Here is a 17,404-nt window from a genome sequence, read left to right as displayed (position 1 = left end):
CTCACTGCTGTGCTTTCAATACCTATCATGATGATCCTGAATCAAGTCTTCCTTTGCATGCTTTAACAAGTGTGACTGAACATTTTTTTCTTTAACAGAGTCTATCACATCGTTTTTAGGGCAATTCCTGCTCTAAGCTTCCCATCCTATCTGTTTCTCCTCCCTGGGAACCTTCATCTAAGGCTCAATATCTGATTTCCCGCTTCCATCATTTCTCTGTGGCAGTCATATTAGGCTCAGAGGAGACAGGGAAACTGAGACTCTGGACCCACGGGTCAGTGACACCACAGAGCTACAGCAAAGCAGGCTTTGCAAAGGACACTCACTCTATGTCCCGGTCACACAAGATACTCACGCACCCTTCTCAGTCCCCACGTCACAAAGGAGACATTCCCCGCCTGTCTCCCTAGAGATGAGCACCCTCCTCCGCAGCTCCAACACCCCTGGACCTGAGGAGGCGGGAGAAAACCTCGGCCTGCGCCCGAGGCCTCCACTCTCTGAGCGTCTCCTGCAGCTCCACTCTCACCGCCAAGCAGGGTCCCAGGCGGGCTGCTGGCTGGGGCTGCAGAAGCTCCCTGGGCTACTCGCACCGCCTTCTTCCTCAGGTGGGACCAGGTCACCAGAGGTCCTGGAGAGGGGGCCAGAGGTCCAAGATTTCTCCGTCGCGGGTGGAATATGCAGTCCAAGACGGAACAGTCAGGACCGCAGATACACGTGAGAAGTGAAGTTCAGAGTCCTAAAAACCTACAAGAAATAACCGGGTGACCCCGAGGACCACGCGCCCCGCCCACTGCCCGAGCCCCTGAGACTTCAGGGAGTGGCCGCCGGGACCTAGGAGTAGGCATGCGCAGGTCAGCTACCGGCTTGGGCCTGTGACCTGAGGCCAAGGTTGGAGTCAGTGCATTCTCAGAGCCAGTAGGAGGTGAATCTGGGTGGAACCTGACCCGGATAAAAGAAGCATCTGAAGAAATAAATATTTTCATTATTTTTCTTTTGGAATAGGCTTTTTTGTTGTTTTGTTTTGTTTTGAGAAGGCGTCACACTCTGTTCCCCAGGCTGGAGTGTAATGGCGCGATCTCGGCTCACTGCAACCCCCGCCTCCCGAGTTCAAGTGTTCTCCTGCTTCAGCCTTCTGAGTAGCTGGGATTACAGGCGCCCGCCACCACACCTGGCCAGTTTTTGTATTTTTAGTAGACAGGGGGTTTAACCATGTTGGCCAGGCTGCTCTCCAACTGTTGACCTCAGGTGATCCGCCCACCTTGGCCTCCCAAAATGCTGAGATTAGAGGCGTGAGCCAGCGTGCCCGGCCTTAAATAGGCTTCTTAAAGGTAACAAAGGGAAGAAAGATTTTTTAAAATGTAGAACCTTGATATGGTAATTATTTGTTTATCTTGGTAGTTATCTATAAGCCTCCTATATATGTAAATGGTTAAAAAAAAATAGTTAAAAAAAGAAAAGAAAAAAACTTTTTTTCTCCCCAGTCTGGAGTGCAGCGGCAGGATCTTAGCTCACTGCAACCCCCGCCTCCTGGGCTCAAGCGATTCTCCTGCCTCAGCCTCCCGAGTAGTAGCTGGGACTACAGGCATGCGCCACCAGGTCTGGCTAATTTTGTTTTGTTGTTGTTGTTGCTGTTGTTGTTGTAGATGTTGATTTTTGAGACGAAGTTCCGCTGTTGTTGCCCAGGTTGGAGTGCAGTGACAAAATCTCAGCTAACTGCAATCTCCACCTCCTTGGTTGAGGCGATTCTCCTGCCTCAGGCTCCCAAGTAGCTGGGATTCCTGGCATGTGCCACCCGACGTCTGGCTAATTTTGTGTTTTTAGTAGAGGCGGGCCTTCTCCATGTTGGTCAGGCTGGTCTCAAACTCCCTACCTGAGGTGATCCGCCCACCTCGGCCTCCCAAAGTGCTAGGATTACAGGAGTGAGCCACTGCGCCCGGCCACCTGACTAATTTTTGTATGTTTAGTAAGTACGGGGTTTTGCCATGTTGGCCAGGCTGGTCTCGAACACCTGACCTCAGGTGACGCCCCACCTCAGCCTCCCAAAGTGTTGCGATTGCGGGTGTGAGCCACTGTGCCTGACTAAATGAACCAAAAACTTTAGATAAATGAATTTGGAGGAAATATTTATAACAGATAAAATGGACAAACAGGTAATTCTAATTTACTGTCTCTCTGCCTTAATTAAATATTAGTCAATACCCTAAGAAGAAAGGAACAAAATTCCAAAATTCGCCATGCACAAATACAAAAAGTCCACAAACAAAGTCAAAACCTAAGAACTTGTTGACCACTTATTTCTCCTCTGAAATCGTCTCTTGAATGTGTTGAACGTGGATTGACTTGGGATTAGGAAATTTTAAAAATATTTTTAAAAGTTTAACATTTTGGAATTTAAAATTAATCCAAATGATGTAATATACAATATTTGGAATTTACCAATCATTACTGTCTATCATTTTATTTTTTACTCTTCAAATAATTTCTTGTTCAAGAGTTTAAAATGCTTTTAAAATTAATAGATTCTGCAGGCTGGGCAACATAGGGAGACTGTCTCTGCAAAACATTTAAAAAAATTTTTTTAAAAATATATAAAATATATGTAAATATATATATATTAAGTACAGAAAAAATATTTTTAAAATTTAATTTTTTTGCCAGATCGTATGGTAAGTGTATGTTTAGTCTGGCAGGAACTTGCAAGACTGCCTTCCACGGTGGCTGTATCATTTTGCATGCCCAACAGCAATAGATGAGAGTTCGTGTCACTCCATATCTTCACCAGCATTTGGTGGTGGTGTAACAGGACTAACCGCAGACAAAACTCCTCAGACACCGAATTAAAGAAGGAAGAGGTTTTTTATTCGGCCGGGAGCATCGGCAGACTCGCGTCTTAAGAACCGAGCTCCCTGAAGAAGAAATACGTTGCCTTTTTAAAGGCTTACAACTTTAAGAGATCCATGTAAAAGGGTCATGATAAATCAAGCATGCGTGGAAAACGTGACGAGGGGCTACATGCATCAGCTAACAGAACAAAAAGTTTTACAGTGCTTTCTCATACAATGTCTGGAATTTACAGATAACACTAGTAGTTTTGGTCAGGGGTTAATATTATCATTATTATTTTAACCACCAGGGCCAGGTTGTGGTGCCAAGGTCGTCTAGCTATTTACCTTACTTCTGTTTCTTTCCAACTTTTTGCTTTCTCCCCCTTCTCCTGTCTTATAAACTAGGGAAAAGGGGAGAGGGAAAAGCTGGGAAAGACAGCAGGAGAAGTGGTGGTCTCATTCTATAGTGTCAGTATTTGCATTCAAGCCAGTCTAATAGATGTGTAATGGTATCTCATCATTGTTTTAATTTGAATTCCCTAGTGACATATAGTGTTGAGCATCTTTTCAGATGTCTAAGAAATGTACCAGGCATGGTGGCACATGCCTGTGGTCCTAGCTACTCAGGAGGCTGAGGCAGGAGGATTACTTGAGCCCTGAGGGTTGGGGCTGCAGTGAGCTATGATTGCACCACTGCACTCCAGCCTGAGTGACAGAGCTAAACCCTGTCTCAAAAAGATAAATAAGGCTGGGCGCCACGGCTCATGCCTGTAATCTGAGCACTTTGGGAGGCTAAGGCGGGTGGATCATGAGGTCAGCAGATTAAGACCATCCTGGCTAACATGGTAAAACCCCGTCTCTACTAAAAAATACAAAAAACTAGCTGGGTGAGGTGGCGGGCACCTGTAGTCCCAGCTACTCGGGAGGCTGAGGCAGGAGAATGGCATAAACCCGGGAGGCAGAGCTTGCAGTGAGCTGAGATCCGGCCACTGCACTCCAGCCTGGGCGACAGAGTGAGACTCCATCTCAAAAAAATAAAAAATTAAAAAAAAATACCTACTTAATATCAACTAGCTTTAAATTCAGAAGTAGCAACTCCATAGAAATTCAACTTATTTCTACTTTATTAATGATAGTGGTCGCCTTGACGAAGCTTCATTGCTATCATTTACTTTAGACTGGGATGTCACAAATCTCTAGACTGAGTAGTATAATATTCACTGTTCAAATAAAATCAAATTATTGTAATGTTTTGACACCTCCAAATACAAAAAGCAAGCCCATGGATGTTAGGTTAAGGTATAGAGACAAGTATTCCTACTTACTATCTTTTAGGGCAGACATATCCCAGCCAAGGTGATTGAAAAATGAAATGGAAACCATATGGTAGAAGGGGACTTGGGACTCATAAAGCCTGGATTTTCATTCCAAGTCTTACACACACAAGCTGCATGGCTCTGGGTAGACTGTATATTCTCTTAGAGTTTCAGTTTCCTCATTTGTACAATAGAGGTTAACGCCTACGTGTTATGGCTGATGTGGGAACAAAAGAGAACCAACATGGATGAATGGGCAGGGCCTGATTCATAGAGAAGCTGGCATCAACAAATGCAAGCCCCCTTCCCATCTTGTCTTTGCTTGCACTACAAAATTGGGAATATGTGGGTATAAAAAGTACTGTTTTTCTGTTTGTTTGTTTGTTTGTTTGAGATGGAGTCTCACTCTGTTGCCCAGGCTGGAGTGCAGTGGCGCGATCTTGGCTCACTGCAAACTCCTCCTCCCAGGTTCATGCCATTCTTCTGCCTCAGGTTCCATTTTTTATTAGAGACAGGGTTTCACTGTGTTAGCCAGGATGGTCTTGATCTTCTGACCTCATGATCTGCCTGCCTTGGCCTCCCAAAGTGCTGGGATTACAGGCATGAGCCACCGTGCCTGGCCTAAAAAGTACTCTTTTTTTTTTTTTTTTTTTTTTTTTGAGACGGAGTCTCACTCTGTCACCCAGGCTGGAGTGCAGTGGCCAGATCTCAGCTCACTGCAAGCTCCGCCTCCCGGGTTCACGCCATTCTCCTGCCTCAGCCTCCCGAGTAGCTGGGACTACAGGCGCCCACACCTCGCCCGGCTAGTTTTTTGTATTTTTTAGTAGAGACGGGGTTTCACCGTGTTAGCCAGGATGGTCTCGATCTCCTGACCTCGTGATCCACCCGTCTCGGCCTCCCAAAGTGCTGGGATTACAGGCTTGAGCCACCGCGCCCGGCCAAAAGTACTCTTACAAGAGACAGAATTGGAAACTTTTTCCAAAAGAGGTTGGAAAAGTGTCACATCTTGTGGCATGAGGAGTTGTGGGCATATACTTGAACTCTGTGCTGTGAGATATCCATAGACCTTCAATAGCTTTAAGAGAACAGTTTAGATGCCATCTTACTCATCTACCGTAAAACTTCCTCTTCTTTTCTGAGATTTCAGAATTGTACCTTTTATGGCTCTAATAATGCAGTTCTATCCCTGTTGTTTGGACTATTCTAATAGATGCAAAGCAGTATTTCACCAGCAGATGCTACTGCAGTTTACATGATTTCAAACTGAGAATCTCTTTAAGGTTATGCAATAGGTTTTTATGGAAATAGGATGGAAAGTACTTTAAGTTTAAAATCCTATAAAATTTTAAATATATAAAATATATAAATATAAAAGGTTTTTGGTAAATAATTACTTGTTGCAATGTCTGTCATACTAGCTTATATTCACATACGTATTGGTTTCCTAATACATGAGAGTGAAAGTTACTTGAGGGGAGAGACTGTGCCATATGTTCCCTGCATTGCTGGTGCCTATCTCAGCACCTGATATACAGTAGATGATCAATAAATACTTTAACTTAAAAACACTAAGAATAAATCTTAGTAGACATCAAAATATATATGAGTACAATCTACGGACATGGTCAGGAGCTCAAAATTCAGTTTTCAATGTTTATTTATTTTATTTAGAGACAAAGTCTTGCTCTGTCACGCAGGCTGAAGTGCAGTGGCACGATCTCGGCTCACTGCAACCTCCCTCTCCCAGGTTCAAGCAATTCTCCTGCCTCAGCCTCTAGAGTAGCTGGGACTACAGGTGCATGCCACTATGCCCGGTTAATCTTTTGTATTTTTAGTAGAGACAGGGTTTCACCATGTTGGCCAGGCTGGTCTCAAATGCCTGAGCTCAGGTGATCTGCCCACCCTCGCCTCCCAAAATGCTGAGATTACAGGCGTCAGCCACCATGCCTGGCCACAAAACATTTTGAAGTAGCTTCAAAGCCCATTTGCAAATAGGTGTATTTATAACAAGATCAAAAACAAGAAAACATTGCACTTCATATAATAGAAGGGATCTGCCTGCATTTGCATGTGGCCCCTCATTTGTTTGCTGTTGGGCCACGGTCAGGTTACTCAGCTGCTCTCTGCCTCCACATAGGCTTTATGCCTGTGCATCCCTCATCTACAAAAAGGAAATAATAAGAATATCTGACAATTAGAAGTGGAGAAAATGTGTAAAGACCTTTGAAATAAGCTTGTCAAAGCTCAGTAATTGTCCTCAATAATTGCTCAATAATTGTCAGCTATCATTCAATAATAATCATAATCATAAAAATGTATGACTCAAAGAAAGATTCCTATCTCATATTCAGCTTCCCAAAAGAATATCAGACATTGGACCTGTGAAAGGAATGACACTGAGATGTATTTTCACATTGCTAAGTTGATTTTTTCTCTGGACTGACTCTCTCCGTGTGAAGAGATCACCAAACAGGCTTTGTGTGAGCAATAAAGCTTTTTAATCACCTGGGTCCTGCACCTGGGTCCGTCTTCACACGGACGCGTATGACATTTTGGTGCCGTGACTCGGATCAGGGGACCTCCCTTGGGAGATCAGTCCCCTGTCCTCCTGCTCTTTGCTCCCTGAGAAAGATCCACCTATGACCTCTAGTCCTCAGACCAAGCAGCCCAAGGAACATCTCACCAATTTTAAATCGGGTAAGCGGCCTCTTTTTGCTCTCTTCTGCAACCTCTCTCACTATCCCTCAACCTCTTTCTCCTTTCAATCTTGGCACCACCCTTCAATCTCTCCCTTCTCTTAATTTCAATTCCTTTCATTTTCTGGTAGAGACAAAGGAGACACGTTTTATCCGTGGAACCCAAAAAGCCCGCGCTGGTCACGGACTGGGGAAGGCAGCCTTCCCTTGGTGTTTAATCATTGCAAGGATGCCTCTCTGATTACTCACCCACGTTTCAGGTGTGTCTGACCACGCTTCGGGGACACCTGCCTTGGTCCTTCACTCTAAGCGGCAAGTCCCGCTTTTCTGGGGGAGGGGCAAGAACCCAGACCTCTTATTTTTGTGCCCCCTCTTATTTTTGCGCTCCGATCTCTTATTTTTGCACCTAATACTTTATTTCTGCTCCCTGACCCCTTTCCCGCTTTTCTGGAGGACAAGAACCCACAAACTCCTTCTCTCCATATATCTACTCTCTCTTTTCTCTGGGCTTGCCTCCTTCACTATGGGCAATCTTCCACCCTCCTCCATTCCTCCTTCTTCTCCCTTAGCCGGTGTTCTCAAGAACTTAAAATCTCTTCAACTTACACCTGACCTAAAACCGAAACACCTTATCTTCTTCTGCAACACTGCTTGGCCCCAAAACAAACTTGACAATGGCTCCAAATAGCCAGAAAATGGCACTTTAGATTTTTCCATCCTACAAGATCTAAATAATTCGTGTCATAAAATGGGCAAATAGTCTGAGGTGCCTGACGTCCAGGCATTCTTTTACACATCCAGTCCCTCCCTAGTCTCTGTTCCCAATGCAACTCCTCCCAAATCTTCCTTCTTTCCCTCCCACCTGTCCCCTCAGTCCCAACCCCAAGCGTTGCTGAGTCTTTCTAATCTTCCTTTTCTACAGACCCATCTGACCTCTTTCCTCCTCGCCAGGCCAAGCTAGGTCCCAATTTTTCCTTAGCCTTCGCTCCACTACCCTGTAATCCTTTTATCACCTCCCCTCCTCACACCCGGTCTGGCTTACAGTTTCCTTCCAAGACTAGCCCTCTCCCACCTGCCCAGAAATTTTCTCTTAAAAAAGTGGCTAGAGCAGGCCGGGCACGGTGGCTCAAGCCTGTAATCCCAGCACTTTGGGAGGCCGAGACGGGCGGATCACAAGGTCAGGAGATCGAGACCAGCCTGGCTAATACGGTGAAACCCCGTCTCTACTAAAAAAATACAAAAAAACTAGCCGGGTGAGGTGGCGGGCGCCTGTAGTCCCAGCTACTCGGGAGGCTGAGGCAGGAGAATGGCATAGACCCGGGAGGCGGAGCTTGCAGTGAGCTGAGATCCGGCCACTGCACTCCAGCCTGGGCGACAGAGCGAGACTCCGTCTCAAAAAAAAAAAAAAAAAAAAAAAAAAAAAGGTGGCTAGAGCTAAAGGCATAGTCAAGGTTAATGTTCCTTTTTCTTTATCCGACCTCTTCCAAATCAGTTAGCATTTAGGCTCTTTTTCATCAAATATGAAAAACCCAGCCCAATTCATGGCCCGTTTAGCAGCAACCCTGAGACACTTTTCAGCCCTAGACCCTGAAAGGTCAGAAGGCCGTCTTATTCTCAATATGCACTTCGTTTTATTACCCAGTCTGCTCCTGATGTTAAATAAAACCCCAAAAATTAAATTCCGGCCATCAAACCCCACAACACGACTTAATGAACCTCACCTTCAAAGTGTACAATAATAGAGTAGAGGCAGCCAAGTAGCAACTTATTTCTGAGTTACAATTCCTTGCCTCCACTGTGAGACAAATCCCAGCCACATCTCCAGCACACAAGTCCAAATGCCTGAACCACAGCTGCCAGGGGTTCCTCCAGAACCTCCTCCCCAAGGAGCTTGCTACAAGTGCCAGAAATCTGGCCACTGGGCCAAGGAATGCCCATAGCCTGGGATTCCTCCTAAGCCGTGTGCCATCTGTGTGGGACCCAACTGGAAATCGGACTGTCCAACTCAGCAGCCACTCCCAGAACCCCTGGAGCTCTGGCCCAGGGCTCTCTGACTCCTTCCCAGATATTCTCGGCTTAGTGGCTGAAGATCGACGCTGCTCCATCGCCTCAGAAGCCTCCTGGACCATCACAGACACTTTGGGTAACTCTTACAGTGGAGGGTAAGTCCGTCCCCTTCTTAATCAATACGGAGGCTACGCACTGCACATTACCTTCTTTCCAAGGGCCTGTTTCCCTTGCCTCCATAAATGTTGTGGGTATTGACGGCCAGGCTTCTAAACCTCTTAAAACTCCCCAACTCTAGTGCCAACTTGGACAACATTCTTTTTTGCACTCCTTTTTAGTTATCCCCACCTGCCCTGTTCCCTATTAGGCCGAGACATTTTAACTAAATTATCTGCTTCCCTGACTATTCCTAGGCTACAGCCACACCTCATTGCTGCCTTTTCCCCCTGTTCAAAGCCTCCTTCACATCCTCCCCTCGTATCCCCCCACCTTAACCCACAAGTATGGGACACCTCTACTCCCTCCTTGGTGACTGATCATACACCCCTTACCATCTCATTAAAACCTAATCACCCTTACCCCACTCAACGCCAATATCCCATACCACGGCACACTTTAAAAGGATTAAAGCCTGTTACCACTCGCCTGCTACAGCATGGGCTTTTAAAACGTATAAACTCTCCTTACAGTTTCCCCATTTTACCTGTCCAAAAACTGGAGAAGTCTTACAGATTAGTTCAAGATCTGCGCCTTATCAACCAAATTGTCTTGCTTATCCACCCCGTGGTGCCAAACCCATATACTCTCCTATCCTCAATACCTCCCTCCACAACCCATTATTCTGTTCTGGATCTCAAACATACTTTCTTTACTATTCCTTTACACCCTTCATCCCAGCCTCTCTTCGCTTTCACTTGGACTGACCCTGACACCCATCAGGCTCAGCAAATTACCTAGTCTGTACTGCTGCAAGGCCTCACGGACAGCCCCCATTACTTCAGTCAAGCCCAAATTTCTTCCTCATCTGTTATCTATCTCGACATAATTATCATAAATACACACTTACTCTCCCTGCTGATCCTGTCCGGCTAATCTCCCAAACCCCCCCTTCTACAAAACAACAACTCCTTTCCTTCCTAGGCACAGTCAGTGCAGACAGAATTCTTACCCAAGAGCCGGGACCGCATCCTGTAGCCTTTCTGTCCAAACGACCTTACAGTTTTAGCCTAGCCTTCATGTCTGCACACAGCGGCTGCCACCGCTTTAATATTGTTAGAGGCCCTAAAAATCACAAACCATGCTCAACTCCACAGTTCTCATAACTTCCAAAATCTATTTTCTTCCCCCAACCTTTGCTCAAGACAATGCTTATTCTGATAAGGTAGCTAAAAAAGCAGCCATCAAAAGGCATCAGATCCCATCGCTCAGGACAATGCTTATGCTGATAAGTTAGCTAAAAAACCAGCTAGCTTCCAACTTCTATCCCTCAGGGCAGTTTTCCTCCTTCACATCGGCCACTCCCACCTACTCCCCCTCTGAAACTTCCACCTAACAATCTCTTCACACACTAGGCAAATGGATCTTAGATCAAGGAAAATTATCTCCTTCCAGACTCACAGGCCCATTCTATTCTGTCGTCATTTCATAACCTCTTCCATGTAGGTTACAAGCCGCTAGCCTGTCTCTTAGAACCTTTCATTTCCTTTCCATCATGGAAATCTATCCTCAAGGAGATCACGTCTCAGTGTTCCATCTGCTATTCTACTACCCCTCAGGGATTGTTCAGGCCCCCTCCCTTTCCTACACATCAAGCTCGGGGATTTGCCCCTGGCCAGGACTGGCAAATTAACTTTACTCACATACCCTGAGTCAGAAAACTAAAATATCTCTTAGTCTGGGTAGACACTTTCACTGGATGGGTAGAGGCCTTTCCCACAGGGTCTGAGAAGGTCACCACGGTCATTTCCTCCTTTCTGTCAGACATAATTCCTCCGTTTGGCCTTCCTGTATCTCTACAGTCTGATAACGGACCAGCTTTTAATAGTCAAATCACCCAAGTACTTTCTCAGGCTCTTAGTATTCAGTGAAACCTTTTTATCCTTTACCGTCCTCAATCTTCAGGAAAGGTAGAACAGATTAATAGTCTTTTAAAAACACACCTCACCAAGCTTAGTCACCAACTTAAAAAAGACTAGACAATACTTTTACTGCTTTCCTTTCTCAGAATTCAGGCCTGTCCTCGGAATGCTACAGGTTACAGCCCATTTGAGCTCCAGTGTGGACACTCCTTTTTATTAGGTCCCAGTCTCATTCCAGAAACCAGACCAACTTGGACTGCACCCCAAAAAACTTTCATCCCTTCTGTCTTCTGTCTAGCCATACTCCTATTCACCATTCTCAACTACTCATAAATGCCCTGCTTCTGTTTACACTGCCAGTTTACACCTTTTCTCCAAGCCATCACAGCTGATATCTCCTAGTGCTGTCCCAAACCGCCACTCTAAATTCCCTCTTAAAGTAAATAAATAGTCTTTGCTGGCAAGGCTATGCTGAGCCTCCTTAAGCACTCTCTAATTAGATGTTGTAGGTCCTCCCAATTCTTAGTCCTTCAGCACCTGTTTTTTCTCCTTCTCTTACCTTGTGTCCTCCGTTTAGTTTTTTAATTCATGCAAAACCGCATCCAGGCCATCACCAATCATTCAATACGACAAATGTTTCTTCTAACGACCCCACAATATCACCCCTTACCACAAAATCTTCCTTCAGCTTAATCTCTCCCACTCTAGGTTCCCACGCCGCCCCTAATTCCGCTTGAAGCAGCCCTGAGGAACATCGCCCATTCTCTCTCCATGCCACCGCCCAAAAATTTTTGCGGCCCCAACACTTCACACTATTTTATTTTATTTTTCTTATTAATATAAGAAGGCAGGAATGTCAGGCCTCTGAGCCCAAGCCAAGCCATCGCATCCACTGTGACTTGCACGTATATGCCCAGATGGCTTGAAGTAACTGAAGAATCACAAAAGAAGTGCAAATGCCCTGCCTCGCCTTAACCGATGGCATTCCACCACAAAAGAAGTGAAAATGGCCGGTCGTTGCCTTAAGCGATGATATTATCTTGTGAAATTCCTTTTCCTGGCTCATCCTGGCTCAAAAAGCTCCCCCACTGAGCACCTTGTAACCCCCACTCCTGCCCGCCAGAGAACAACCCCCCTTTGACTGTAATTTTCCTTTACCTACCCAAATCCTATAAAACAGCCCCACCCTTATCTCCCTTCACTGACTCTCTTTTTGGACTCAGCCTGCCTGCACCCAGGTGAAATAAACAGCCATGTTGCTCACACAAAGCCTGTTTGGTGGTCTCTTCACACAGATGCGAATGACAGCCACCTTCATCAATGATCTTAGCCAGATTTTCTGGATAGCTTACTACAGCTTCTACATCAGATCTTGCAGCTTCATCTTGCACTATTATATCATAGAGATGGCTTCCTTCCTTAAACCTCATGAACCAACTTATGCTGACTTCAGACTTTTCTTCTGCAGCTTCCTCATCTCTCTCGGCCTTCATAAAATTGAAGAGAATTAGGGCCTTGCTAAGGGTTAGGCTTTGGCTTAAGGGAAAGTTGTGGTTGGCTTGATCTTCTATCCAGGCCACTTCAACTTTCTCCATACCAAGCAATAAGGCTTTGTTTTCCTTATTTAAATATTATAGAATTGGTTTGTTATAAAGGCGATTCAAGAATATCCAGTTAAAACCTTATCCCAGTGCTACCCAATACAACCAAGAAGCAGTTAAGCACTTTTACATTGGGAACAAGTACGTAAACAAGAGACTACATCAAGCCTATGATTCAAACTTAAAAAGAGAAAGGACTCTTAGGTCTCCTACAGGTCAATACAGAGGTTATCTCAAGATCAAAGCACTGTGCCAGGTGTCACAGTACTGTTACAACACTGAGGTATAACTGGGCAAATTACAGTTGAAGGGAAATGAAGATCTCCCTGTTCTTGTTTTGTGGGTGTACTTAAGTGTTTGAAATTTCAGGAACAGCTGCCTTTAATGACAGCAAGATGTAAGACAAGTGTTTATTAAAGAGAAAGAAGCTTATAAAGTTCTCTATCAAGATCCCCGCAAATCTTCACAGCCCCTCAACCTTCCCACCCTCCCCCTGGAAGCTAGAGCTACTCTGCCGGTATATAAGATGCCATCTTAATTTGTGGCTTACTGGAAAATTATAGGCACTCCTTCCAAGCAGCTTTGATCTTCTGCACATCAAAAAAAAAAAAAAAAAAAAAATCCCAGCTGTGGGAGATGGCTTATACCTCCCAGCACCTTGTAAGGCTGAAGCAGGAAGGTCACCTGAGGTCAGGAGTTGGAGACCAGCCTGGCCAACATGGAAAACCCTGTCTCTACTAAAAATAGAAAAATTAGCTAGGTGTAGTGGCTCAGTCCTGTAAACCCAGCTACTTGAGGATTCTCCTGAGGCAGGAGAATCACTTGAACCCAGAAGGTGGAGGTTGCAGTGAGATGAGATCATGCCACTGCACTCCAGCCTGGGTGACAGCATAAGACTGTGTCACAAAATGAAAAAATCCCAACAACAAGCTATATAATTCATTTATGCAATTTTGCATTCTAGGTAGAATTTCATTATTACTCTAAAACTCCATCTGTACAGTAGCCATTTCCCCAACAAGACTTAATTCGAGGTGTAATCTTTCTGCTGGTTTCTGAATAAAAGCCTTAGAGTCAACTATTATGAGTGATCAACCTATGAACTATTTTATATAACATAGTGATTGCATTTTTTTTTTAGCACTGAAAGTACTTAAAATAAAACTTCTTACTTCCAACTTTTGCACTTCTCCAAAATGAAAGGCCAAAATATGTAGATTTTGTAATTCAGGGAAAAATTTTAACTTCCCAAGTTGAGGCTTGTCAGAGCAGCTTTTGCCAGGAAAAGAGATTTTATGTCTATAAAAAACCGTTGAAAACAAGGGCTTCTTCTGGAAACATTGGAAGACCCTTAAAACATAAAGGTGCTAGATGGTGCCATTTAGACTCACAACCAAATGTTACTTTAGAGCTTATATTGAAGAGTTAATGCATGCTCACTTTTTTTCCTTTAAAAAATACTCTTTGGAAACCATTATTCCTCCTGTAGACACATACTCTAGTTACGTCATCTCTTCTTGTAAAAATAAAGGTATAATCATGATTATCTCTATTTCTTTGTGAAATTCAACTACCAGTATATATTTATTAATATGATAACTTTTCCACTATCTCGTGATCTTATAGTATTCTCTCCAGAGTCAATTTTCTTTCCCTCTTTATTTATTTTTTCTTTTTTGAGATGGAGTCTCCCTCCCTCACCCGGGCTGGAGCACAGTGGCATGATCTTGGCTCACTGCAAACTCCGCCCTCCAGTTCATGCAATTCTCTGCCCCAGGCCATGGAGTACCTTGGACTACAGGCAGCCGCCAACACACCGGGCTAATTTTTGCCTTTGTAGTAGAGATGGGGTTTCACCATCTTGGCCAGGCTGGTCTTGAACTCCTGACCTCGTGATCCAGCCGCCTTGGCATCCTAAAGTACTGGGATTACAGGTGTGAGCCATCATGCCTGGCCTCCAGGGTCAATTTTCAGCATATAGAAGTAGGAGTAAGTCTTATAGGTAAGAACAATCTTGAAGGCAATTTTTAAATCTAGTCTTTAATGTGTTCAACACAAATGAGAACTTGAGAACTACAAACTAAGATTTACTTCCAAAACTAAGGCAAAGGTAAACTTCCAGAGCTAAATGAAGATAAACCACTATAAGGCTGATTTCTGTCATGCACATTATGAATGTACTCAGTGATTTCCAACCAAGACTTAAAAATTAGTCCAAAGGAGTCCAAGGGGGAGAATAAAGCCACTTCTGGTTTGCTCTTCTCCAATTCATTAGATAATATCTATTGTATGCCCAGAGGGCGTGGACTACTCCTCTAGGCACTAGCCATAGTGATTAGCGATTTGTTTTCTTATCATGTATGTTTTCACTGGAGCCACCGCGCCCGGCCTCAACATACTTACAACAGTTACATCAAAGATCACCTATCACAGATCACTGTAACAGAGATAATAGTAACGGAAAAGTGTAATGTATTGTAAGAATTACCAAAATGTGACAGAGTCACAAAGTGAGCACATGATGATAGAAACGTGGCACAGATAGACGCTCCACGCATGGTTGCCAAACCTTCAATTTGTGAAAAACACAATATCAGCAGGTGTAATAACATGAGTTATGCCTGCACTCAAAAGAATAAAGGGACAAATCTGGGAAATGCAAGGGCCAGTCCATTCCCAGTACAGCAACATCATCAGCACAATCCCGCTGGAGTCCTTCATCAACAAAGGCAAAAAGTATCCTCCACACATTTATATTATAACCTAAACTCCTGTTAAAGAGTTTTGGGAGATTTTTAAGGTGCTGGCCCCTTTGTTCTTTCCTCTATTTTAATTTTTAAATTCCCTCTTTTTTTTTTTTTTTTTTTGAGATGGAGTTTTGCTCTTGTTGCCCAGTCATGATCTTGGCTCACTGTAACCTCCACCTCCCAGGTTCAAGTGATACTGCTGCCTCAGCCTCCTGAGTAGCTGGGACTACAGGTGCCTCCTTCCATGCCCGGGTAGTTTTGTATTTTTAGTAGAGACAGGTTTTCACCATGTTTCTCAGGCTGGTGTTTAACTCCTGATTTCAGATGATCTGCCCGCCTCGGCCTCCTGAAGTGCTGGGAATACAGACGTCAGCCACCGTGCCTGGCCTCTAAATTCGTGTTATGGAGACTCGTCTTCATGGTTAAAATATCCTGAATTGACTGTGGCCTGTTGGGAGGCAGGAGGGAGGAAGCTACTTGTGGAAAATGAAGAAAAGGAACCACACCAGAAGCAAGAAAGTGTCATCAATTTTTACATCAAAGACTCCATGAAAAAGGACAGTACAAATAGCCTGTTTTTGTAGCTGACCATTGGACTGTGGACGGCACCTGCACCTACCAAGTTCTTCTGGATAGTCCCAATTTTAAATTTTTGACCTGATCTTCGTGAACACAGTGCTACCGGTTAGATCTTTGTCCAGGTGTTTTGTATTTGTTTGTTTGTTTGTTTGTTTTGAGATGGATTCTCAGTCTGCCACCCAGGCTGGTGTGCAATAACACAATCTCAGCTCACTGCAAGCTCTGCCTCCTGGGTTCACACCATTCTGCTGACTCAGCCTCCTGAAATGCTGGGACTACAGGTGCCCGCCACCATGCCCGGATAATTTTTTGTATTTTTAGTAGAGACGGGATTTCACAAAGTTAGCCAGGATGGTTTCAATCTCCTGACTTCATGATCCACCCGCCTTGGTCTCCCAAAGTGGTGGGATTACAGGCATGAGCCACCATGCCTGGCCACCTTTGTCCAGGTTTAAGCTTTAGAAAATAAGGTCTTCATGCAGTGGGAGGCCTGATTAGGGTTATGATTCTGCCCTGGGGCATCTGCCACTTCTGACCTAGATGAAAACTTGGCATTTGCTAATTACCTCCACACTTCAACAGCTAAGGATGGGCTGAGCACAGAGGCTCACATCTGTAACTCCAGCACTTTGGGAGGCCAAGGCATGAGGATCGCTTGAGGCCAGGATTTCAAGACCTGCCTGGTCAACATAGTGAGACGTTGTCTCTGTAAAAGCATACAAACAAACAAAACCGAGGATGTGTGTGTGGTAGGTAGCAGATCAACCTGGAAAACCACTAATCTGAGAGCTGAAAGGACTCTTAGACCGGCCCCCAATTATCAGATGAGACTCTGCCTTGGGATTATAGCCTAAGATAATGCATGGAGCTTTTCTAGAGATTTGAAAATAATCAATCCTAAAACCCCCAAGCATACTGCTACTGTTTGCTACTTCATAATGTTTTCTAGTCTGGGTGTGGTGGCTCATGCCTGTAATCCCAGCGCTTTGGGAGGTTGAGGCGACTAGATCACATGAGGTCAGGAGTTCAAGACCAGCCTGGCCAACATGGTGAAACCCAGTCTTTACTGAAAATACACACAATTAGCCAGCCACTGTGGTATGTGCCGGTAATCCCAGCTTCTTGGGAGGCTGAGGCAGGAGAACCATTTGAACCCATGAGGCAGAGGTTGCAGTGAGCTGACATTGTGCCATTGCACTCCAGCTTGGGCCAGAAGAGTCAAATTCTGTCTCAAAAATAAAAATGATAATAATAATGTTTTCTACAAGCAAGGAGTTACTTTGTACTGCAAACTAGTGTGAAGGAATCCACTATGTATCAACTTTTGGAATGATGACACTTATTTCTAGATCTTGGAGGTCGGAATGCTTGTTGATCATCTTCTTTGTTCTTTGTTATATTGATTGATTTTTTTAAAACTAGCATTTTTATAACAATAAAGTCAGAAAAATAAGTAACTAAAATAAAGTAAAATCATCTAAAAAGGCCAGGCACTGTGGCTCATGCCTGTAATCCCAGCACTTTAGGATTACAGGCGTGAGTGGATTACCTGAGG

At 44.4% G+C, this 17,404-nt stretch overlaps 1 long non-coding RNA gene across 1 annotated transcript; it reads left to right on the top strand.

Annotated features, from left to right (window-relative positions):
* The first annotated feature begins 405 nt into the window (after positions 1-405).
* LOC139361366 (uncharacterized) lies at positions 406-15,936 on the top strand. The gene is made up of 3 exons (XR_011618929.1): positions 406-851; positions 1,482-1,596; positions 15,595-15,936. It is a non-coding gene; the product is annotated as an uncharacterized lncRNA (long non-coding RNA).
* The last annotated feature ends 1,468 nt before the right edge of the window (positions 15,937-17,404 follow it).

The sequence above is a fragment of the Macaca nemestrina genome, unplaced genomic scaffold (assembly GCF_043159975.1).
Source record: "Macaca nemestrina isolate mMacNem1 unplaced genomic scaffold, mMacNem.hap1 Scaffold_45, whole genome shotgun sequence".
NCBI lineage: Eukaryota > Metazoa > Chordata > Mammalia > Primates > Cercopithecidae > Macaca > Macaca nemestrina.
The sequence above is the reverse complement of the archived record's forward strand: the minus strand, read 5'-3'. Positions and strand labels throughout refer to the sequence as shown.